This window comes from Balaenoptera ricei, chromosome 16, assembly GCF_028023285.1.
Source record: "Balaenoptera ricei isolate mBalRic1 chromosome 16, mBalRic1.hap2, whole genome shotgun sequence".
Taxonomy (NCBI): domain Eukaryota; kingdom Metazoa; phylum Chordata; class Mammalia; order Artiodactyla; family Balaenopteridae; genus Balaenoptera; species Balaenoptera ricei.
In genome coordinates, this window is record NC_082654.1 from 53,079,798 (window position 1) to 53,104,995 (window position 25,198).

The window sequence follows — 25,198 nt, forward strand, 5'->3', positions numbered from 1 at the left end:
CAGGAATCAAACCCGAGTCCCCTGCATTGTAAGGCAGATTCTTTACCACTGGACCACCAGGGAAGTCCCGCTCATTTATTTTTATTGTTAAATAATATCACATTGTGTGGATGCACCTCATTTTGTTTATGAATTCAGCTAGTGAAGGACATCTTTGTTGCTTCTAGTTCTTGGCAATTATGAATGAAACTGCTATAAATATTCAGGTAAGGTTTTGGTGTGGACATAAGTTTTCAATTCATATGGGCAATACCTAGGAGAATGATTACTAGATCATGTAGTAAGCCGATGTGTAGCTTTGTAAAAACTGCCAAAATGTCTTCCAAGATGACTGTGCCATTTCACATTCCCATTGGCAATGAATTACAGTTCCTGTCGTTCTACATCCTTTACAACATTTGGTGTTGTCAGTTTTGAATTTCCACCAGTCTAATACGTATATAGTGGTATCTCATTGTTTTAATTTGCAATTCCCTAATGACATATTGTGTCTAGAATCTTTTCATATGCTTATTTTCCATCTGTATATCTTCCTTGGTGAGGTGTACAGATTTTTTGCCCATTTTTTATTGGGTCGTTTGTATTCTCATTGTTGAGTTCGGTTAAGTCTTTTATCAGATATGTGTCTTGTAAATTTTTTTTACCACTCTATGTTTTGTCTTTTGTTTCCCTGAGGTGAGTTTTGTGTAAAGTAGAATTATTTTAATTGTAATGAAGTCCAACTTATCAATTGTTTCTCTCATGGATTATGTTTTTGGTGTTGTATTTAAAAACTCATTGCCAATCCCAAGATCACCCAGATAGTCTCTTATGTTATCTTCTAAAAGGTTTGTGTTTTACATTAGGTCTATGATCAAGTTGGAGTTAATTTTTGTAAAAGGTGTAAGGTTTGTGTCTAGATTCATTTATTTGCATGCGGATGTTCAGTTGTTTCAGCCCTATTTGTTGAAAAACTATCCTTTCTCTGTTGAATTGCCTTTACGTCTTTGTCAAAGATCAGTTGATTATATTTCTGTGGGTCTATTTCTGGGCTCTCTATTCTGTTCCATTGATCTATTTGACTGCTCTTTCACCATTGTGACACTGCCTTGATTACTATAGCTTCACAGTAAGTCTTGGAATTGAATAACATTAGTCCTTTGACTTTGTTCTTCAGTATTTTATTGGCTACGCTTGGCCTTTTGCCTTTAAATATAAACTTTAGAATAAGTTTGGCAATATCCACAAAATAATTTGCTGGGATTTTGATTGGGATTGAGTTGTATTTATAGACCAAGTTGAGAGGAACTGACATCTTAACAATAACAAACATGGACTATCTCTGCACTTATTTAGATCTCCTTTGATTTGTAAAATTTAGAGTATTATTGTTTTCCTCATATAGATCCTGTACATATTTTGTTAGATTTATACTTAAGTATTTAATTTTTGGTACTGATATAAATGGTATTGTGTTTTTACTTTCAAATTCCGATTGTTCATTGTTGGCATATAGGAAAGCAATTGATGTTTGTATAGTAACACGTATCCTGCAAACTTGCTATAATCACATATTAGTTTCCAGAGCATTTTTCTTTTTCTTTGGGATTTTCTACATGGGCAATTATGCCATCTGTGAACAAGGAAAGTTTTATTTCTTCCTTCCCAATCTTTATGCTTTTCCTTTCCTGTCTTTTCTTACTGTACTAGTTAGGACTTTCAGCATGATGTTGAATAGCACTCATTAGAGAGTGCATCTTTGTCTTGCTCCTGATCTTAGGGATATAGTATCTAATTCCTCGCCATTAAGTATATTACCTGTAGGGTTTTGTATATATTCCTTATCAATTTAAGGAAGTCTCCCTCTATTCCTAGTTTGCTGAGAGTTTTTATCGTGAATGAGTGTTGGATTTTGTCAAATGCTCTTTCAGCATTTATTGATATAATCACGTTTAGCCTGTTGATATGATGGATTACAGAGAATGATTTTCAAATGCTAGTTAAAGGGTATTTTAAATGTAGTTTCACACACAATGCAACATTTGAAGACCAGGCTTTTTATGTACATTCCCTTGACCAAAAATCTTATCAGATACAAAGAGTAATAGGGAGGGTACTTGGGAAGGAGAGAAAGCCAGAGGGGAATCAGCTGCTGCTCCCATTGCATGCTCTGCTCTAGGAGCATTCCTTACTTTATGTTAAACAAAGAAAAACTTGTTTTACATATGCCAGCATAGTTATCTTTAGTCATCTAAGATTCCCTTGAGAAACAAGAGAGGAGAAGAAAGACCTCATATTGTATCATTTGGTTTATTAGACTTTTATCCGCCTTTCCTTTAGAATCGGAATATCAAGTTTGGTTCCAGAATTTTAGAATTTTAGATTTTACAACTGAAGAAAATCAAAGGGTTTAATTTTTTTTTTTTCAAATTTTGCCAACTGAGGTTTTGCTTTGCTGGGTTTTAGGACAAATTTTGAAGGGCAGCTTAAGATGCAAGGAGATATCACAACTCTTGAATTGTCTACAACTTTAGAAGAGTAGGGCCTCAGATGGTTGACTGAATCATCTTTATACTTTATACTCCAAACTGGTAGTGTGGGTCATGCAGATCACATTCAAAATTAAAGGTGGTCTTTCCTAAGAAAAACAGTTTGGTAATGTAATTGTATTGTATTTGTGATCTCACAAATACGCTTTAAACTGTGCTAAGAACTGTGAGATATAAATGGACAGGAAACTAAGATTGCCATCATCATGAAGCTGGCAGCCTCTTTGGGGAGACAAAATTAAATGGGAATTACCCAGACAGGAACTGAGCTTTATATGAGCTTTATACCATCCAGTTGCAAAACGGGTGTTACAGAAAATAAACATCTTAAAGAGTCAGAAAAGTGAAATCAGTGTAGGCTAAAGTAGAAAAGGAAGACTCTATGAGAAATGGGGATTTGATCTGCGCTTGAAGGAAGAGTAGAATTTTAGGCAGGTGGAAAAGGTATTCCAAAAACTTTTGAAGAAAAAGACAGCACAGAGGTGATTTGTGACTTCCCTATGCTGCTTCCAAAGTATCCCTCTTCCTACTCAAAGATAGCTTTGCTTCTTTGTGGCTTACATCTCTGACTGTGTCACTCTCTTCATCTGTTAGGTATGAACAGATGAAGAGAGTGACACACCTGAATCAATCACCTGATTGTTCCTTCTCATTTTTTATTTACACATGATCACATAGCTCACAGCTTCCTCTCAGTCCTAACCATTATCCTCATCAGAATGAATTCCAAGTATACATGCACAGTCATTCTAGAAATCTGGAACTTTGTTGCCAAACCATCAGCAATATCCTCCTTTTTCAGCCTATCTCAGCCAGAGAGCCTGTGATCATATCCTTCTAAGCTAGAGTCTCTGCCCTAAAACCCCCGCCTTCTAGCTCCCTTGCCGCAGCGCTTCCTATAAACGCCTCTTTAACTTCATAACTACCACTCCTTTCACTGCTCCACTTTCCACAGGACTGCTCATAGGTTCACTCACACGGCTTGGATTCCATGGCTCAGCATCACAATCATACTCTTACAGGTCCTTGGCTAGCAACTGTTTTCCCTTGCTTCATCACAGGGAAACACAAAACTTGGCTAAAATTGACACAAAACTAAAGAGATTTCTAATCACCAAAAATGTACAGTTACTTTGCCTTTGGTATGCATGCAAAAGTTGGGGGGGGGGAGCGGAAAGTCAGACCAAACTGCTCAGAGTAATAGTGCCAGCTAAGTTGGCTCAAGAAAGAGAGTTGAACTAACATTTTGTGATGTCCACTATGTGTTAGGCATATTACGTATGAAGTTTAATTCTCAAAAGAATCCAGTGAGATAAGTGTTATGCCCATAACACCTTAAGGCTCAGACAGGTCAAGAAATTGCCCAGAGATACATGGTAAACAGAGACACGGTTCCTGAGAAATGTTAGTCTCCTCTGCTTTGCTGTTTTCTGTAATTACAGAAGTCTCTTCCTTAAGAGAGTCTTCTGGCATCTTGACAGTGAAGTTTATCTCATAAAGAAATTCTTATATTCAGTGTAAATAGCACTCTTTGGACCTTGGCTGTCTCATCTGTTTCATAATTCTAGATGTTAAATTATATTTCATTGTGTGTATGTCTGAAATAATATTAGATTTTGGGGGGTAATATTAGAAGTTGCCATAAAAGAGACTTGTGTATTAAAGTAGCATGTCCAAACTCTAAGAGATTGTCATTTGGGTATTTAATAAGTAATATTTGAAGGTACAATAGAATCCAAAGTACACTTTGAATATATATATGATATATTTATATATATATATACATATATATGATATATTTATATATATATGCATATATATATGTGTGTGTGTATGTATGTGTATGTATATATATATGTATATATATATATATATATATATATATATATATATATCAGAACACCACTTGCACCCCCTTTAGATATTCTCTCCAATTCTCTCTATAGAACAGCTTCAATGCTGTGCTACCCTGTCTCTGAATCTTATATCCAGGTCCTGTGCCTGCTGCTTTTTGAAGCTCCATAGAAAGAAACTCAAAGCCGGCTCTCTTGGTCACTGCCAGTCAAAAAAATTCTGGATGATAGTGGAAAGACAGTCATCCTTTCTGTTGCTTCAAAGAATTCACATGCTTTAGTGCCATGTGTATATAAAAAACTGCGGCAGCTGATTGGATTGTGGATTTTTGATGCCAATTTTGTGAGGTTATGCAAACCCAATGCTGGTTTACCACGGTTTCTACCAATAGAGTGACCCCAATACGCCCATGGGTGAGGAGAGACATGGCTATTACACAGAGCAACTTGGTCATGAACTTCCTTATTTATGACCACATTCAGAAAGCCATGAAACTTTCCCACTTACTATCATATTTTAATTCACTGCCACACTTGTGAGCACACGTATAAATCAGGGTGCATCTTTAAAAGATAAATCTTACACCAAATCCAGGGTGAACTAGTGCATCCTTTTTTATGGAATCTATGTGACCTGACTATAAACAGCATTTTTGATTAATCAGGACTAAGGTTTTAATAAAGAAACAGAAGGTGGGCTAACCACAAAATTAAAACTCCCAACCATCTCAGAGTCATAAAGTCATGAATATAAAAGTGCTCAAAATATCTCATTTGCCTCTTTAAATACCGTCCCTGTTTAACAAGGACAGGGCACTGCCTGGACCAGCAGAGGGCAGTTTCCCATGTATGTTGTCGTTTCCTGGTTCAGTCTTATCGCAGTTTCTTTGTCAATCTTTCACTGCATAATAGAGCAGGGCCCTGTGGTAATTACTTGCCATCTGCCCTGTGTTTTTACCAGTGATTTTTACACCCAGTTGCTCAATTGCAATATTGTATCAGCCTCATTTCAACACATGCTGGAGAACAAAAATGAGCCTTTGGTTTCCTAATCAAGTTTGGTCAATTTAAGGATTCTTTTTTGCAGAAACAATGTCAATTTATCCTGTGACTGTGGTATAGCTTCCCTATTAGTAGTTAAAATTTTATGGCTTTCTGAACAAGGCAGATCAAGGTTTAAAATCAGACTCTGCTGCCTAGTGGCTCTGGGACCTTATATTTGTTTTACTAATCACTCTGGTTACTTAAACTGGGCCTATTTTTTAAATAGTAAAATGTAAATAATGATAGTATATAGTCCAAGGTGATACTGAGGTTTAAACATCTTAAGAATCCATGAAATATGTACTTGAAGTTTTTCAGCTTACTTATGTAAGTTACACATGGACTTAGAACATAGGCTCCCAATAAATTTACCTCAGGAGTTTTTGAGCTCCACAGCCACAAGCTACACTAACTACCTCCAGGCAAACAATTGAATCAATACACTCATCTGTTTGGTGATTGTAAACATAGCAAAGGATTGATAACAAATGCACTTTGTAGTTCATGAAATGTTTTTATGTGCATTATTTTATTCATTCTTCATGGCCGTTCTCTAGCGAGGCAGGACAGCTATTAGGATCTTCCTTTACGATGAGGAGCTCGAGCTTCAGAAGGTTAAGCAATTTGTTTCAACGTGGTAATGACAGATACAGAGCTTGAACTTAATTCACTCTGATACCCAGTCCATGGTATTTGTAACGCACGATCTGGTTCCTCTGAAGAGTGACAGCATTTCCCTCTCTCAGAGTCTGCCTCTACATTTGTAACCAACAGAATTAAGACAAATTACCCCCAAGTTTCCTTTTAGCTATGACATCCCAAGATATCGTAGGACAATTTCCATGAAAGGGATGGTACTAACATCAATAGAGAATTATCATGATATCTGTACTAGGCTTGGAGAATGAGGCTTCAAGGCTTAGAAATACTGAAGAGACTTCTTGGAGGGAAGAGAGGTAAAGAAAAAAAGATAGTGAGGCTCCATTAGTCCCTGAGTCAATCATTAGATTTTTTAAAAAGTCAACTGTTTCTCCTCTTCAATACCCATTAAACATCACCTATCATCATTCTAAATACCACCCCCTAAGACAGAACACCATAATTCTGCCTATCAAATTTCCTTCTAAACCAATAAATTATTATACACCAAACTAACTTCTCTCCCTCACTGCCATCCAAACACCACCCTAAAACCAAACCAAGTAACTCCAAATAGGAGTAGTAGCCATAATAGCTGTAGTGATAGTAATAAACATGCATTAAGTTTTCTGTGTGCCAGAACTGTCCTTTGAGCTTTTAAAGGCACAATTTCATATACTCTTTCTGATCTAATGAGGTGGGTACTTTTATTATCCATTTTATACAGCTGAGTAATTTGCCTCATCATCATCACTCCTGTAGCATTTCTTGTCCAGGCTACTCTCATTTATTTCCTAGTTACTTCAGTAGTCTTTTTACTAGTCTTTTTTTTTTTTCTACCCTTACTTACCAACCCATCAGTCTATACAGCATCTGAACTGATCTTTTAAAACATAGATATAATCATGCCATTCTCATGTTTAAATCCTTCATGAGCATTTCCTTGCACTTATAAGATGCCTTAAACAGCATTTCTGGCTGCAACCTACCTTTTTAATTTTATCTCATCTCATTTCATGCCTCTTCCTTCTTCTGTCATGAGGCTTCACCCATACTGAATTCTTCCTGTAACTTGACTGGATCAAGAATTGTCCCAGTCCATGGTCTTTTTCCATGGGGTTCCCAGACTGGAAAACCTTCCTTCCTATTTTTTTCCTTTGTCATTCCAATGCATATCTCCAAATTCATGTCATTTCTTCAAAGAGGCTTTTCTGGATTACCTAGTCTCAAGCAGATACACTTAATTCTTTGGTACGAAGAATTACCCTGCTTTTTCATTATACTTACTATAATTAACAGTTACATACTTATATGCGTTTTTACTATTGTGTTTTTTTTTCCAAGAGGGAAGGGCCCATGTCTATTTGTTTACCACTTCATATCCAAAATTTTGCACAGTTCCTTGCACACGGTAGAAATGAACTAAATAGCAAAGTCAAGGACTCAACATTTTCATCCTTATTAAACATCCTTATTCCCTTTGCCTCAATTTCTTCCTCCAAAAATGCAGGCCATTTAAACAACCTATTCATTAGATGAAAACAAAAATTATAGAACACATGAAGCCATAATTTAAACAAACAAAAAACAACAACAAAAAACTGCTCAAGGATAATAAAAGAATAAGCAGGGATTAAATGAATGACTCCCATATTTATTATGTCAGATTTTCACCCTCATTTAAAAAAAAATACTACTAGTCTACCTGAAGGTAGCATTCCAGGTATTCTGGATCTAACTAATAAAAAAATTATAGAAATATTACTAAAGGAGGTGAGCTAGTATCCACCCAAGAATTAGGAAGGTACTCGGGGATAAAATTGAGAAACTACTGGCCCAGCATTTAATTGGAAAGGCCATATGATGTAAGTCATAAAATTATAATTATATGGATGAGGTGAATGGTAACTAATTCACCCAATTCCAGAATAATAGAACTAGTAGGCACTCTTCCTAACCCACAACTTTGAAACTTGAAAGAATTACACATTACACTTAAGGGAAATAAAGTGAAACATTTTTAAATAGAGATACATTTTAGAGAATTTATATTAATTCATGAATATCACTATGATGGTATGTTAAGAGGAATGAGGCCATTGGGGCATCCATGATTTAGCTTTTTAACCAGAGGCGCTGGAGCAAAGGCATGCTTGTCTTCAAGCCATCCCTTCATGTGATAGGTTAAACACATATTTGATACAATGTGTTAATTACCTACCAGTATACAGTATTTTAGTCCACATTTTGGTGTCAAATACCTTTTCTTTCTTTAATAGAATCATGGAGCCAACTCTCATTTAAGTATGGCAGACCTACCACTTATTAGGTGACTGCAGGACGGAGTGATCCTCTGGAGGATATTTTTTCCTATTACCTCTGCCCTTCAGTCTGTCTGAGCTGTCATCCTAAGAAGATGGTTCCATATTCTTTGCCCCAGTGACCACCCACTAGACCTGTTCTTCCAAGGGCTTTGTTCTTACCTTAAATCATTTGTTCAATTGATTATGAGTAAATATTTACTGAATACCTACTATAAACATGCTAGCTGCTGGGGAAATGGAAAAGAAAGGGGCATCATACCACCTCTTGCACTGCATGCAAGAGAAAGAAAGATTAATGAGTCATTGCTGTACAATGCATGAAATGCTACAAGAGAGATACTTGCAAGAAACACAAGAAAACTGAAGATGAAATGTCTCATAGAGAACATGACATTTGAGTTAAATTTTAATGACCTAAGTTCATAAGGCAACACTTTCGAGGTGGAAAGAAAACATTTATGGAAGGGAAGAGAGATGTGCTAGAATATAATATGCTCAAGAAAATGAAATTCGTTTAAACGGGAAATGTCTAAAGAGGTAGGCATCAACTTAAGGAGAAGTCAAACTCTGTCCTGGAGGAATAGAGACTGGGGCCAATGAGAGAAAAGGCTTCACTAGATTTTGAGAGTGAGAAAGAGACGATGCAAGCTTGCTGCTTTCCAGCTTGTTTGGCTAGATGGATTATGGTGGCATACTCTGAGATGGAAAGCACTGGAGGTGGATCAGTTGAGGGTGTGTGTATTTGTATGTTTGTATAATGGAGAGGGAGAAGGTATAGGTGACAGGTTCACCTTTGGATATATTAGTTTGGGGATACCTTGGGTCCTTTAGGCAGAGATGTATAGCAGGCAACTTGATACACAGTCATCAGATGAAGACAAGTTTTGGCTGGAGATAATGACTTAAAAGTCACTATGTGAGAATGTGCAGAAGGAACACATAATGTAAAGACAAATTTGTGTTATTTAATCAGAAGTTGCAAAACAATATAATTTTCTTAGAGGAAAGATATTGAATTCTGCTATAAGGGCCTCAACTTAGCAAATGGAAATGTGAGCCCATAGCAAGTCTTCATTCAATGAATGAGCACATAACCACTTGCCAGACACCATGAAAGACATGAAGCATACTTATACAAAAGTTATGAAAGTTATTTTTTAAGCAAAAATATGTCTCACAGAACTACAAAGTATGTTGATTTCTAATTGCCATGTGCTAAAATCCAGGAGAAATAAGCTTCCAGTTCTGATGTAGCAACATTAGGAAGGGATATGTAAGCAAGTATGACATTACGTCTTTGGAAAAGCTGAACCACTATGGAGCAGGTTTTTGCTTCTAATAATAGGTGGGGCAAGATGGAAGGGTGAGAACACTATAAGACCAAGACTGCTCATAAACAGGACTATTGTCTTATATATCCATCTGGTTTGAAATACACATTAATATCTGCTTCAACAGCTTGTCTTGTGGAAGCAAGTGAGCCAGGAGCACAGCAGCTGGCAATCAGTGGTCTAAAAGTAGTCACTATATTGCATTCACAACAAGGGCAGGTGTCTAGTATTTGGGAATTTTCTTCCTTGGAACCATGGATAGACCAGACTACAGGAAGTTGGCCACTTCTTTCTCTGTTCACAGTTTCTTGTTAGATAGAGATATAATAGTGAAGTAGACAGAGAGAAATTAAATAGACTGTTAGCTAATCAGACACACAGACACATGCTCAACACACAGGAGTCACATGTCGAGAAAGATGATAATACTGCTGCTCTCTATCCCCCTCACTCTGCTCCCAATCTTTTACCCACCTCTGAAGCCATCTGGGGATTTTAATACCTAAAGTTCTTCATACCTAAGCATATTCAAAACTATTGGATTTTTCTTTGACTATACTAAAAATCATTTGAGAAAAAATAAGCTTGGGCAAGTCAGAAGCATTTTGATGAAAATACAAGGAAGCATTTCAGAGTTATCTGGCCAAAGATTCATTAAAATAGACCCATAAGAGCCCCTCAATTTTTGAAAGTTTTGAATATAGTATGGAAATAGAAGATTAGGGATGTAACCAAAGACTTTAAATTCTAATTGCTTGAAAAATAATTAAAGTGGATTTTTATGTATTTTATTATGCTTGGACTTTAGTCATATTTCTAGGTCTCTTCTTAACCATTTTATGAGTTAAGGTGTGTTTGTAACAGAGTCCTATGCTTATTTCCTCAGTAAATATCAAAGCCCTCTCATGTCCTTTTTTTCTTATTAACTCTATTGAAGTTAAGCTATAAAGAACATGGTACCAACTGACTATTAAGGGATTGAAATTTTAAAGTACAGGCAACATTTAGAAAATGACAATATAGCTTCTGCACACATAGCTTAGCACTTTAGAGAAAATAGGCAAATAGTCCTACTGTCTGTTTTGAAGGAAGAAAAATAAATAAATTTAACATTATTATCTACTGTATTTTGGTAAATACCATTAAAAGAGTAACACTGGGAATCAGGAGACCTATCTTCTCACACTGTTTTTTTTTATAACTATCTCTGTGATCTTGATAAGCTACACCCTCTTTGGGTCTCATTTTCCTCATCTCTGAAATGGGATAATTAGACTCATTCCTTCATCTCTAATAGTCTGAGTCTATGAAATAGTTGGATTCAAAGGTAACTGAACAAATCTTGGTAGGAGAGAGTGGTATCATCTTAGGCTCAAGCAAATCCACCCCCAGTTGCTACAAAGAAATGATGAGATAGTCGGGGTCCAAGAGCTTTTCTACACTTGGATGCAGGGATATGCTCTTTGTAGTTTGCGTCTCGGAAGCCGGGAGTTGTCAACTTTTCCTGATTCAAGTAAGCGGATGCTCTTCTTCCGGCCACCCTCAGTTATCTGCACCCTGAAACCAGCGGAAGCAAAGATTTCAATCAGATCCACATGCGTTACTTGGTGCCACTGGGCATTATATGATTAATTCTCTAAATGACACTCCAGCCAGAATCTAATCAGAGAACCTGGATTGCAATTGTCAGTGCATCCACTGGCTATCTGTGTGCTGAATAAATATTGCACTTCCTGTGACACAAGCTTGCCAAGAAACTCCTAATCTTTTTTCTAGCATGAGGGCTCCCATTCAGGAACCATGTCCTGGGAGACTGTGGCAAGCTCCTTTACACACCATTTCACACACCTGTTTTTGTCTCCATAAATTTGCAATGACTTTTCCTCTAGGCTTAGACTGATTAGAGCATTCTTCTTTCCAGTTGTTACAAAGGCAGCTCTAATACAAATCAGCTCAAATGCCAGAACAGATCAAATCTTCAGCTTTTAGCCTCCCCAGTGAGCCTAGTTTAAGTTTAAAAAGGAGCCTTTAAGCCTTGCTGTATAATTCTGTCTTTTGGGCTCTGAGCAAGAAACAAGGTGAGTTAGTAATGATCGCAGCAGAGAATTCATTAAGCTGCCTTAATTGAGGGCTGAAGCCAGGGGGGGAAAGTAAGGCCCCAAAATTTGACCTGATTGATCCTGGAGACTGCAGTGGGAGGACAACTAACACTCTGTGAAACATCTAAGAACTAAAGGCTTAAACATTTTATTTTACCCTCATGGCATGTCTTTAAGATAAGAATTGTTATCACCATTTTACAGATGGCTCAGAAACGTTAAATAATCTGCCCAGGGTCACGTATGTACAAGAGCCATGATTAGAATGCAGATCTTTTTTTAGGCTGGTGTTCCTATTTTCTGTTTCCTAGCCTGCTGGGGAGAAAACCCAGGCTTAGGGAAGTATAAAGCAACATGAAGAATGGTTTTGGAAATCAGTATCCTCTGGCAACAAGAAGCTGACTAAAGCCTGCTGTCATGGGGTTGGAGGGCAGAAGCATGGAGAGGGAGTGAAGCTGAATCCAGCCTCTGTTCCCCGACATGGAATTAAATCCCAGAGATGGAGTTTTGGGTGAAGTAGAAAAGAATAGCTTTATTGCTTTGCCAGGCAAAGGAGGCCACAACAGGCTAATGCCCTCAAAACTGGAGAAGATGTCCCAACCTGGAGGGGGTAGTGAAGAGTTTTATAGTAATGGTTCGAAGAGGACGTGATCAGCCTGTGGACATTTTTCTGATTGGGTTGGTGTTGAGGTAAGTGGGAGTCAGCATCATCAACCTTCTGGTTCCACCTGGTGGCCTGAGGTCTACGTGCTTGTGGGCGGGATACAGTTAACTTCTCCCACCTGGTTGGGGTTTCAGTATCTGCAAAACAGCTCAAAGGTATTGTTTTGCGTGTCCCTTGAGGGGGAACCAGGACCCTCCCCCAAGGCTGCACTATTGTTTCTTTTGACTGTTCCTCTCTTGTCTCTGCATCCCCCTTCCTTCGCTAAGTAGCAACTGTTTGAACCTGCTCATTGGAACTCATGGAAGGTCCTGGAGGATGAATGAAACCTATTTCCTGTAATCAAGAAGTGGGGGACACAGAAAGGCTTTTGTGCTCAGGAGCCCCACAGGGTCCTGCTGGGTTGCAGGAGCAGAGGGTGAGTCTGAATGAATTACAGGTAGGGAGGGCAGGTTAGGAGGGAAAGTAGCCAGGGTTCAGGCTTTGTGGAAAATTAGCTGGGGATTCAAGGGTATTCATCGAGAAAGCTCTACTTATAATTTCTCTTACTAGCAATTAAACCCTCCAAAGCCAGCCATACTAGTGTTCCAACGTACTGCTCATGCTCGTTGCTAAGTCTCACATGCCCTGCACTAGAGTCAAGCAGCGTGACAACATGTGCCTCTTCCCTGAAATTCACACACCTGAGATGCCCCAGGGTCTGGAGATCTGTCTCTTCCCACCTGCCCTACTCCTTCATCAAGGCCCAGATCAAATGTCTGTAGCCTTCTCTGAGTCCCCAAGGGGAAAATGGAATCTTCTCCTACTGAATTGCCTTAGCACATTTATCAAGTCCCAAGCACATGGCAGTTTTTGTACAAGCCTTGTGTTCCCTGCTAGATCCTCAGATTCCTAAAGGTTGGGGCAAGAGATATGGCAGAAAAAGCACATATTTGAGATTTGAAAATCTTCTCCTTTCCCCTCTCAATCTCCTTCACAAAGATGATGCTCAGGAAATATGTATGAAGTAAAGGAATTTATTCCCACCATTATGCTTGCTTTTTCTTTTAATTTCCTTGGTAGAAACCACTGATCATCCATTGAGTAAGTTTTTATTTACTAAGCACCAACTATGTAGATAATTCTGTGATGGATCAGGTCATAGAAGGCTTTTACTGTCATGCTAAAACACTGAGTGTTAGTCTTATTTTAGGAGAGATATGAATAGGTATGACACAAGGAAGTGACATGATCAGAGTTATTTTTCAGAAAGATACTTTTTGATGTAATATTAAAGATAGAATGGAGGGAGGTGAACCAGACAACAGGGGGAACAGAAGTTTGTTGGCAACATTCCAGGCATGAGATGATAATGGCTTAAATTAGTCTTTACGATGGAGAGGAAAAGGTCTGATGGAATAATAGACTGTGAATGTCTGTTCATAGACTTTTACAGCCCAGGCTTCACCACCTGATCACTTACAGATGATTCTTAGTATCTGGCTATTCCTTCATTTCAACTCCATGGGATTTGACTTTTCTTCTCTGTAGATTTGCCAAATATAGGAAAAATCAAAAACTTATTACTAAAAGAAAATAAACATATATTACTTTAAAGTAATAGATAATTTATATCATTAAGCAGAAATAAGTTCCAGAATGTGAAGGTCTCAGAACACTGTCATGAAATTGCCAAGAACCATGGGCCATATGGTAATTCCATATTTAGCTCTCTGAGGAACTGCCAAATTCTTTTCCACAGCTAACCTAGCATGTTACATTCCCATTGGCAATGTACAAGTGTGCCAATTTCTGTACATCCTCACCAACACTTGTTGTTTTTATTTTTCTAAATTATGGATATCTTAGTAGGTATGAAATGATATCTCATTGTGGTTTTGATTTGCATCTTCCTAAAAACTATTGATGTTTAGTATCATTTCTTGTGATTATTGTGCATTTTTATATCTTCTTTGGATAAAGGCCCTTTTATACATTATATTCCCCGAACATAGATTTATATTTATTTTTATGCACTTGTGTGAAAAATAAAAACTGTAGTTACAAAAAATACAGTGATATTGGCTTTTATATTGCCCATGTTTACCTTTACTGTCAATTTGTATTTCTTCATCTGGCTTCAGGTTACTATCTAGTGTCCTTTCTTTAGAATCTGAAGGACTCCCTTTAGGATTTCCTATAGGGCAGGTTAATAAACACCTTCAGGGTTTGTTTGTTTGTTTGTTTGTTTGCCTAGAATGTTTTAATTTCTCCTTCATTTTTGAAGGACAAATTTTCCAGATATAGAATTATTTCTTGACAGTTTTTTTCTTTCAACATTTTATGTCATCATACTGCCTTCCTGCCTCCATGGTTTCTGATGAAATTGGTTGTTAACCTTACTGAGGATCTCTTGTGCTTGATAAGTTGCTTCTTTTTCCCTTGCTGCTTTTAAGATTCTTTCTTGTCTTTGGCTTTAGCTACTTTGATTATAATGTATCTTTATATGAATCTCTGAGTTTATTATATTAGAATTCATTGAATTTCTTGGATTTGTAGATCTATGTATGTCATTTTCATATCTGTATTAATTTTAGAATTAGCTAACCAAATGCTACAATAAAAGCTTGTTATAAATATGGCATGAAATTACATAATGTCTGTAGACTAATTTGGGGACAATCAATATCTTACAATAATGACTTCCAAGCAGTATATCTTTTCACTACTTAGTTCTTTATTATTTCTCAGTAGTATTTGTAGCTTTCAGTACACTGCAACTACATATCTTCACATATCTTGTGTTAAATACACCTCTTAGTTTAGATGGTTGGTGATATAAAGAGAATGAAATTTTTAGTTTGATTTTCCATTTCTTCACAGATAATATATAAGCACAGATATTTATTTTCGTAAATGAACCTTGAGTTCTCTGACATTATTAAATTCACTTATTCAAATAATTGTTTTGTCAATTTCTTAGGTTTCTCTATATAAAAAATCATGTTGCCTGCCCAAAAAGAAAATTTTAGCCCAAAAAGAAAATTTTACATCTTTCCACTTCGTGCCATAAAGTCTTTTCTTAGCTTCTTTTTTCATATCTCTTTTGTCATCTATGTCTTTGCTGATCTTTTACCTAGTTGTTCTATCAATGGAAAGAGAGAAGTGTTAAATCTGCAAAAATGATGACAGAATTGCCTATTTTTAATCACTTTAATTTTTGATTCATGTGATATAAAAGATATAATTTTTATGTCTTCTTCTTGAATTGACCATTTTATCATTATGGAATATTCCTCATCATTTAAACGTGCATTGACATCACAAGAACAAAAAATCAGAGAATTAAAATTTGTAGTAAAGGCTCCAGGTAAATGATGCATTTTTCTTTATCTTCTGTTGATTTATTTTCCCAAGTTTTCTTTTGGCTGAGATTCTGTGACTATGAAGTCAATTTACTGTAGCAAATGGATAGCTGAATGTGTCATACTAAGCAATCAAAATAGAAGGCTTTGCATGTGCATGGATGTGTAGGTGTACATAGGCAGATCCTTTGAAATAGACCTTGAGAGATACTATGATAGACTCTAAAGAATGTGATGATTGATAAGACGTAGCTGGGAGAGGAAAATTTAGGAATGATGCCTAGACATCTTGTTTGGACATCCTAGTGGACAGTTATAGCTTTCAGCAAAATCAAAAATACAGAAGCAGCAGCAGGTCTGAGAGTGCAAAATAATGATTACAGCCTTGGACAAGTTAAGTTTAAAGCGTCTGAGGAGTATCAAGGTGATATCCAGTAGACAGCTGGATATATGGTCTAGTGCTCAGGAGGGAGGTGTGGGCTGGAAGAGATTTGGAAGTCATCAATGTCCTGTCAAGGGCTTTTCAAGTGGAAACTCAAGTGAAAGCCCCAAGATTCATTTTATACCCAACAGACAAAATAAAATACCAGGAAATTCTTTGTGTAAATTGTGCATTTCTCTCTGAGAAACCACATTCCTATAGTGAAAAACTTTAGTGTTTTAAAGTTGTAGTCCCCCTGTGAAGTGCAGTTTTTGATAAGTGATAATACTATCTCTGTCCCTCTGCCATAAAATCTATATTTAACCAAGTAAAGCAAAAATGGAAATAATAAAAAGAAAATAGTACACAATATTTTAACTTAATAAAACCAGCTTAGCTGTTTTATCCTGGACTCTGTAATTACTGACATAACTTTTAAGTAAAGGGAGTTATGAAAAACATTGGGAAGAGGAAGATTATAAACGCGTGTGTGTGTGTGTGTGTGTGTGTGTGTGTGTGGTTTTTTATTGTAAAATACAAATAACAGATAATTTACCATTTTATTCATTTTGAAGTGTACATTCAGGTTATTAATTATATTCACAGTGTGCAACCAACCTCATTATAGGAAGTAACGGCTAAATGAGTACAGGGTTTCAGGTACAGAGACCAGTAGTTGAAATACACTGATACGTATTAAATGTCCTATTTTGTGATGTGACACACACACGTACACATACATAATTTGGTGTTATCATCACAAGCTTATAGTTTTGATATTATTATCTCATTTTATAGAGCGTGAAATTAAGCCTCGAGAGGTGTCTTAAACACAAGGGCAGATCTCACTCTTGGAAGTGCGGGATTAGATCTCAAGCCTCTCCATTCCCACTTTACCTTGCTCTTTTTCAAGACAAACTTTTGCCTAAAACACATTCACTGTTATCTAGCTCCAGAACTTCTTTTTCATGCTAAATGGAAACCCTGTACCCATTTAGCAGTTACTTCCTGTAATGAGGTTGGTTGCACACTGTGAATATAATTAATGCCCTGAATGTACACTTTAGGCTTCAGGTACAGAGACCAGTTGGTGTGAGTTGGACATTAACTGCCCAGTGGTTTTCCCATGGCAGTGACCTCTCCTTGAGAGTTGGGCATTACACCAGCGAAGTGAAAACAGTGGAATAAAAACAAGCAGTGAAACGAATGGCAAAGCTTTACTGTTCTTTCATGGCATAAGTTCAAGTTCATTTGTAACACAGTATATATACAGAAGTAGACTTTGAAATGTGGTGAAGAGATTTAGGAGGATCTAAAAGACATCCACAGAATTCAGGAAGAAGTTGCTGAGGAAGTGCATGATTTAATCAGTAAGCAAATAATGAGGTTATAGTTGAAAAGTCAGAAGCAGGATGAGACTCCATATTGAGGAATTAGGAGAAAGATGAAGGATAGGGGGTGTGGAAAGCAAAAAAGGAAAGAGAGTAGGAGGGAGAAGATATTGATTTAGTCAGATTTAGTCATTCAACAAGTCTTCTTTTTGTAGGGAAAGCTGCTAAGTCATGTTTATCCAAAAGCCAGTGAAACAAGGTGGAAGGACCAGCGAATCAGGAGAGTGGCTTGATTCGTCAATTTCCTGGAGACAGAGCTTTAAAAAAGGAGGGTCCTAGAAGCTTGAGGGGGAGGGTGTGACTGTGCATCTCAGAGATGAAGGGAGAAAGATTTCACCTATCGACCACAATGGTGTCATTAGAACTCTGCTCATCAATGCTTAGAACTAAGAGTAGATTTTAAATTAAGTCAGAAAATCAACGTTTTGATTCATTGTTTATTCACTCATGCATTCACTTGCTCATGCATTTATTTGTTTAATCAACAAATAAAATTTGAAAATCTATTACATGCATGGTCAAAGATATTCCAAAAGTTTTCTGTTAGGTATTGGGTGATAGGAAAAATAGGAAAAAGGAAAGACAAAATTTTAGTGTGAGAGCAAGGGCCTGACCTAAATATAAGAAATTCAAGAATTTGAATCCATTTTCAGATGTATCTGAATGTGAAGATGGTAGGCTAACGGTAGCTTCCTCAAGTGTACTGTTCTTACCCAGTTAGAACTCACTTTAAAAAAGCATCAGTTACAAAGCCTGGTTATAAGTTCTTTGAAACTTAAATCATATTTCCTCAAAAACTCAATACCATGCATAGCACATTCTAATGTTTTATCCATAAATACCTCATTAATCCCCGATGTGGCAGGGAATAAAATTACCAGGGTATTAAGGTATGCAGTGAACCTTCCCGTGATATCCTGAGAGTTCTGATTCAGAAATACGGCCTTAATTGGATTATAGTGCAGTTGCATTTAACTGTGGAAATTCAACTAAACAACACTGGGGAAAAAGTTAGAGTGGGGCAGAAATAAAAAAAAGAACATTTTAAATAGCAAATGTTCCCATATGACAGTTTCTTCAAAGAGATGACATCAACGAATACACATGAGATGGTGGCTTAAGGCTGTGGTGCCTTCACTGTGTCTCATCCCCACGCACCTACTTTTCATAATGCGAATGTCTCCCACTGCTAAAAGTGACCCCTGAGTTAAAGATACACAGGGAGCTTTTTGAGTTGGGAAAGTTCTGTGTATGGAAGACAGAGTCACTGTTGAATCTCCTAGGAGCTTCATGCATCTTTAAGATTTACCTCTTGGAAATTGTTGGCTTCCTCTCCAATTATAATGGGTTTTCCAATAAGAAAATCTCTGTTTCTCCCTGAAAACTCCCACTTTCCTCCTTGATGACCCAAACTTCCTGACTCTCATATCTGTATTCTTAGTACAACCAAAATTCTATGGCAATTCTGAGTGGTCCTGTGTGTTCTCCTTTTCTCAGTGACAGAAGCCAGGGGCAGTACTCCTCATTTCTTTCCTGCTTTCTTTGACCATATGTGTCCAAACTGATATTATCTCAAATACTAGAGATTTAACATTAGCACTGCATCTACATCGTGAGTTTAATAGATATCTGAGAAATAGATGAACTTTACAGTTCATAATAAGTTGTATCCTTTCTACAAGTAAATGTATTTTTCATCAAGAATCAACTGTGTCAGTGGCAGGGTCCACCTGTAAAGGCCTCTGTATCAAAAGCAGACTCCGGCTCAATCACTGAATCTGTTTGCTCATAATAGCAGCAAAAGTATAGGGATTAGAAGTGAAAGTACAGCCAATGCAAATGATTGTCAGAGAAAGGTCTTTGTTTTGGATAGAATGCAGTAGGAAAAGCTTTGACCCCTGGTGGAAGAAAAACAGTACCCATCAATAGGCCTGCCATATAGTCAGTAGATACTGCACTGGAGGACAGTGGGCCAGAGTAAAGTGGGAAACCCCGAGAGTGAAGAAACCCACATATTTCTTGATGTGGATTAGTATATTTATTTGAATTTAAATTAAAATCTATCATAGTGTTATTATTTTATGAACAGCAAAGGAAGATAAAGTATAGTCAACTTCCAACACAATACTTTCTGACGTAGAAATTTTTTTTTATTTTTTTAATATAAATTTATTTATTTATTTTTTCATTTTTGGCTGTTTTGTGTCTTCATTGCTGTGAGAGAGCTTTCTCTAGTTGCGGCGAGCAGGGGCTACTCTTTGTTGCAGTGCGTGGGATTCTCACTGCGGTGGCTTCTCTTGTGGAGCACAGGCTCTAGGCATGTGGGCTTCAGTAGCTGTGGCCTGTGGGCTCAGTAGTTGTGGCTCATGGGCTCTAGAGTGCAGGCTCAGTAGTTGTGGCGCACGGGCTTAGTTGCTCCACGGCATGTGGGATCTTCCTGGACCAGGGCTCGAACCTGGTTCCCTGGCATTGGCAGGTGGATTCTTAACCACTGCACCACCAGGGAAGCCCTAGAAATTTTATTTTAGATGTATTTGGATATAGAGTTCTAATATATATCATGCTGCTCTATTCTATAAGTCTTTGAATATACAATATCGTCTGTTTCACTGCTTAGTCATAGTGTATTATTTTTGAGGACATTTTAAAAGGCAACTAAACTCAACGCATCTAGTACTAGCAATGTAAATAATACATAGAGCCATGATACAATGGATGGCTATGGCCAAGCCTGCCCATTTCAGGCAATAACACCCTACCACCCAAGTAGCTCCTGGCCTGCTGCCTGGATGGTGCATATTGAAACACTCCATTGATTCGAAGGGATATCAGACTTCAGGAATTTGTACTATGTGAAAAAAAACCATGAATCCTAGAACTTTTGAAATGGCATAGATGAAGTAAAACAAGCTCTCTGCTTTTATTGTGATGAACTTAATAAACGTAAGTGTAGCTCTACTCCAATCAAATGATGTGCAGATATGTGGGACAAGAATTAATTCTGAAGAAATTGATTCTAACATGTCGAAATTTGTCATCATGACAGGAAAATCGTTATTCCAAGGGATTTGCTGTCTGTACCTGGTAACAGATACCAAGCTTTGCATTAGAGAAAAAATACAGAGATGCAGTGAAATCTTGAGCACCTAGAGGACATGCTGCCTTCTACAACGTGGATGGCTAACATTTGCATAGAGTGCATTGTATGTGCCAGGCTTTGTCATGCACTATTTCTGCTAAACTTCATAGCAATCTTATGAGTTAAGAATCGCTGTTAGCACATTTTATTGTTGAGGAACAGAGGTGCAGAAAGGCTAAATAACTCACTTGGTTAGCTAGTAAACAGAGGGTCACAATTCAAAATGCAAAGCTGAAGCATTTCTCACTCTGCTATGCTGTCTCCTGGCAAGTTAGCCTGGGCTAGTAGCTTTCTCTTTACCTGCCTGATGTTCATAAATTAGGCATTTGTGAGTTGGGAAATCACTCCGCAACTTTGGCTTTCTATCACAAGCAATTACGATTCTCTACTGGCTTCACTGTGAAACCAGTGAATGCAGGTGCCCTCGGCATCAGAATATTCGAGAGTGAGTGGTGCAAGGCACTTGTTTGTTTTTCTTCATATACTCTTCCTCGAAGTTTTTAGTTGATGGGATTTTAAAATTATTTTTCAACTATAAAACTAATAGAGTTAATTGTTAAAATGCTAGTCAGTATAAAAGTATACAATGTAAAAACAAAAGTGTTTCCCTCTCTTGTTGCCCACTACAAGGGTAAATCACTGTCAATACTTTGTGTCTTATATGATGATTTTTAGATTCATATACAAATAAGGTGTAAGGTTTATAAAACTTATACCAAATTATTCATGTTATTGTGAAATGTGCCTTTTTACTCACCAATATAACATCAAAACAAAAATTATTGGTTCATGAATTGCAAAGAAGGATTAAATAATTAAACTATAGGGCTTCCCTGGTGGCGCAGTGGTTGAGAGTCTGCCTGCCAATGCAGGAGACACGGGTTCGAGCCCTGGTCTGGGAAGATTCCACATGCCGTGGAGCAACTAGGCCCGTGAGCCACAATTACCGAGCCTGCGCGTCTGGAGCCTGTGCTCCACAACAAGAGAGGCCGCGATAGTGAGAGGTCCACGCACTGCGATGAAGAGTGACCCCCGCTTGCTGCAACTGGAGAAAGCCCTCGCACAGAAACGAAGACCCAACACAGCCATAAATAAATAAATAAATAAATAAATAAATAAATAAATAAATAAATAAAAACCAAAAAACTATAGTATCAGAAGGTGGAGTTGGGCCTCAATATTTCCTGAAACCAAAATTTTGTACACTCTTCTCTAAACTCAGATTCTTGCATATTGTCATCTGGATTGTCTCTCTCATTGCAAAGCTAATAATTTCTACAGGAAGGGGAATGAGGCTACCAAAAAATTCCCAGGTTCTCTTTTTTAGTTCCACTTCAAAAAAATCTATGGCATGACTTTAACTGATTCAGCTTGGGTTAGGTATCCATCTCTGGCTCAATCAACTGTATGTAAAAGTCCAGGGAATTATGACTGTCACATCTTTGTTCAATTACCCAAGTCTGGAACATTGGGTAATCTTTGGCCTATGGACAGAGAAATTAAAATATGCCAATTTCCATCTTAAACCACATTGTTGGGAGGAGGAACTGAGTGTGGTTTCAGTAATGGTCTCTCCACATCTCTAAACAAATATCACAAGGATAAAAGTTATCTGGATGAGCAAAATGATAGGAACCCATTAAGCAAAGTATGAATGTACCATAGATAATTTGTCATCTCTCTATGGATGGACATTCATCTTAGCTCATGTTCTTCATCATTATAAATATTTTTCATTATTATAAATAATGCTGCTGTGATCATCCCTGCACACATATCTTTGTGTCCATATAAGCATTTCCATATGTGTCCATATAAGTATAATAGATTTATAAAAATGGAACTGTAAGTTAAAAGCACATGCATGTTTTAATTTCATAGATACTGTGAAATCCCCACTGAAAGATATTTACACCAGTTTACACTACCACCAGTGGTAATTGTTTGTGTACCTCGCAAATCCCCTAAAAACTATTGGATACAATTAACTAGAGGGAAATTAAGCACTTTCTTAAGTGGATTATAAATCTGTCACCTCAAGATAAATATTGAAATTTCTAGGCTCTGTTTTTATATAACTTCAAGTTATGTATTTCTGAGAGTGAATTGACAGTGAGTATGAATCTCAGTATTAAACTTCAGAAAATTCAGGGTTTATTTTCACCAAGAGAGGAAAAGCTATTTAACCTCAAGACTGAGAAAACACTCTACCTCATCATGGAATATGCTAGTGGAAGAGATGTGTTTGATTGCCTAGTAGCTCATGGCACATGAAAGGAAAAGAGGCTTGAAGAAAATTCCACCAGAAAGTATCTGTTGTGCAGTGCTGCCAACAGAAGTGGGTTGTTTATAGAGACTGAAACGTAGAAAACCTGCTCTCGGATGCTGACATGAACATCAAGATTGTAGACTCTGGCTTCAGCAATAAATTCACCTTTGGCAACCAGCTACATAACTTCTGTGGCAGTAATTTTGCTGCCCCAGAACTACTCCAGGGAAAAATTTAAGATAGACCCATGTGGGAGGTGTGGAGGCTGAGAGTCATCCTATACGCAAGGGTCATTTGATCCCTGCCTTCTGATCTCAAGGAGCCATGAGAGAAGTTACTGAGTGAAATATACCATATTCCCTTCTACTTGTCCATGGAGTGTGAAAACCTGCTCAAGAAATTTCTCATTCTCAGTTCCACCAAGAGAAGCACTCCCAGCAAGAGAGGCACTTTTGATCAAATTATGAAAGATTCGTGGATAAATTTGGGTCATAAAGATGAACTAAAGCCTTATGTGGAACTACTCTCTGACTACAAAGACCCCCAGAGTTGATGGTGTCAATAGGTTTCACACAAGAAGAGATCAAGTACTCACTGATGGGCCAGAAGTTCGAGTGATGGCCACCCATCTGCTCCTGGGACACAAGAGCACAGAATTGGAGGGCTATACTATCTCCCTGAGGCCCAAGCCTTTATCTAATCTGACCAACAGCAGCAATCCTTGCCCATCTCACAAGGTACAGAATAGTCTCTGCCAACCCCAACCAATGGGGTGTCAGCAATAATGCTGGTTCTGCCATTTCCATCTCTAATTCTCAGAATACTCAGAGTAGCAGTGCAGAAAATCAGCAGCCTTCAGATGGCCAGGAACCAGAACAAAATGCTAGCAGCACAGTCAACTTGCCTGCCACCTCTCTGATTGTCTTGGAAAAGAAGAAAATAACTCCTGTTCCCTACACAAATAGTGACCTCTCCACCAGCAGAAATCAAAACAGGAATTCCCCATTTTTGGAGAGGGCCAGCTTCCACCAGAAAGAAAAGAGCCTGACCAGGCTAAGTTCTGGGGCCTCCACCGGCTTCTGCTTCTGCTGCGATTGACCCAGCCTTTGCCCCGCCTGCACTAGAAACCCATGACAGCCTTGGTGCAGCCCAACCAAGCCTCTGGGTGCTGCCTCACAGACAGCAATGGCGAGGTGCCTCGGCACAGCCCCGTCAGCATGTCCCTGTGGCTTCCCACAGTGGTGGAGCCCCAGACAGGAAATTCCTTCCAAGCTGAACAGCTCTGACATATACACAACAAGCAGAATTTGCCCTGTGGGAAGACCCCAGCCTCTCCCTCAGGCGACAGTCAGAGCCAGAAGAACTAGTGGAGACTCTCACACTTCACCTGGTGGGCAGCGGAAGCAATGATAAAAGAATTTCGAGAGGCTAAGTGGTGCCCACTCTACTTTACATGGAGTATGAAGATCACAAGCACATGGAGTCTACTGGGAGATGTGCAAGGTCCTGGATGCAAACAGCTGCCAGTGTGAGCTAAACAAACAAACACAAAATATTGGGCTGGCCAAAAAGTTCGTTCGGGTTTTTGTAACATCTTATGGCCAAACCCGAACGAACTTTTTGGCCAGCCCAATACTTGTTGCTGTACATGCATAGTTCCCAGGGCCAAAAGGACTACATGCAGTGGAAGATGGTGGTGTGCAAAGTGCCACTGAGGTCTCTCAATATGTTTGACTTAAGTGGATATCAAGCATTTCCATGGCCTTTAGAAACGTTGCCTCTAACATCACCGTGGAGTTTAAGCTTGAAAAGGCTGCCATGACCAACTGGAGAGATAAGAGGAGAAGTAGGCTGGCTATAGCTGCTCTGCCCCCAGTGTGGACTAGTGTATTTCCCCTTCTGGCACTTCTCCTCTTCCCGTGACTTTCTCTGTCTTTTCTTCTATTTTTGCAGGGGAGAGGAGATTGGTCTACTGAAATAAAGACAAACCATCCAAATGGAAACACAACACACATCTCTCTCTCTCTCTCTCTCTTTCTCTCTCTCTCTCTCTCTTCCTGCTATTAACTCATAATGTCTATTAGCATTTCTTTGAGCTGACTAAAGTAAACCATTCTTTATAATAATAGACTACATGTTACATAGTAAATGCATT

The 25,198-nt window shown here is 38.0% G+C and overlaps 1 pseudogene; it reads left to right on the forward strand.

Moving 5' to 3' along the window:
• The first annotated feature begins 22,892 nt into the window (after positions 1-22,892).
• On the forward strand, positions 22,893-24,966 carry LOC132350443 (serine/threonine-protein kinase MARK2-like; annotated as a pseudogene).
• The last annotated feature ends 232 nt before the right edge of the window (positions 24,967-25,198 follow it).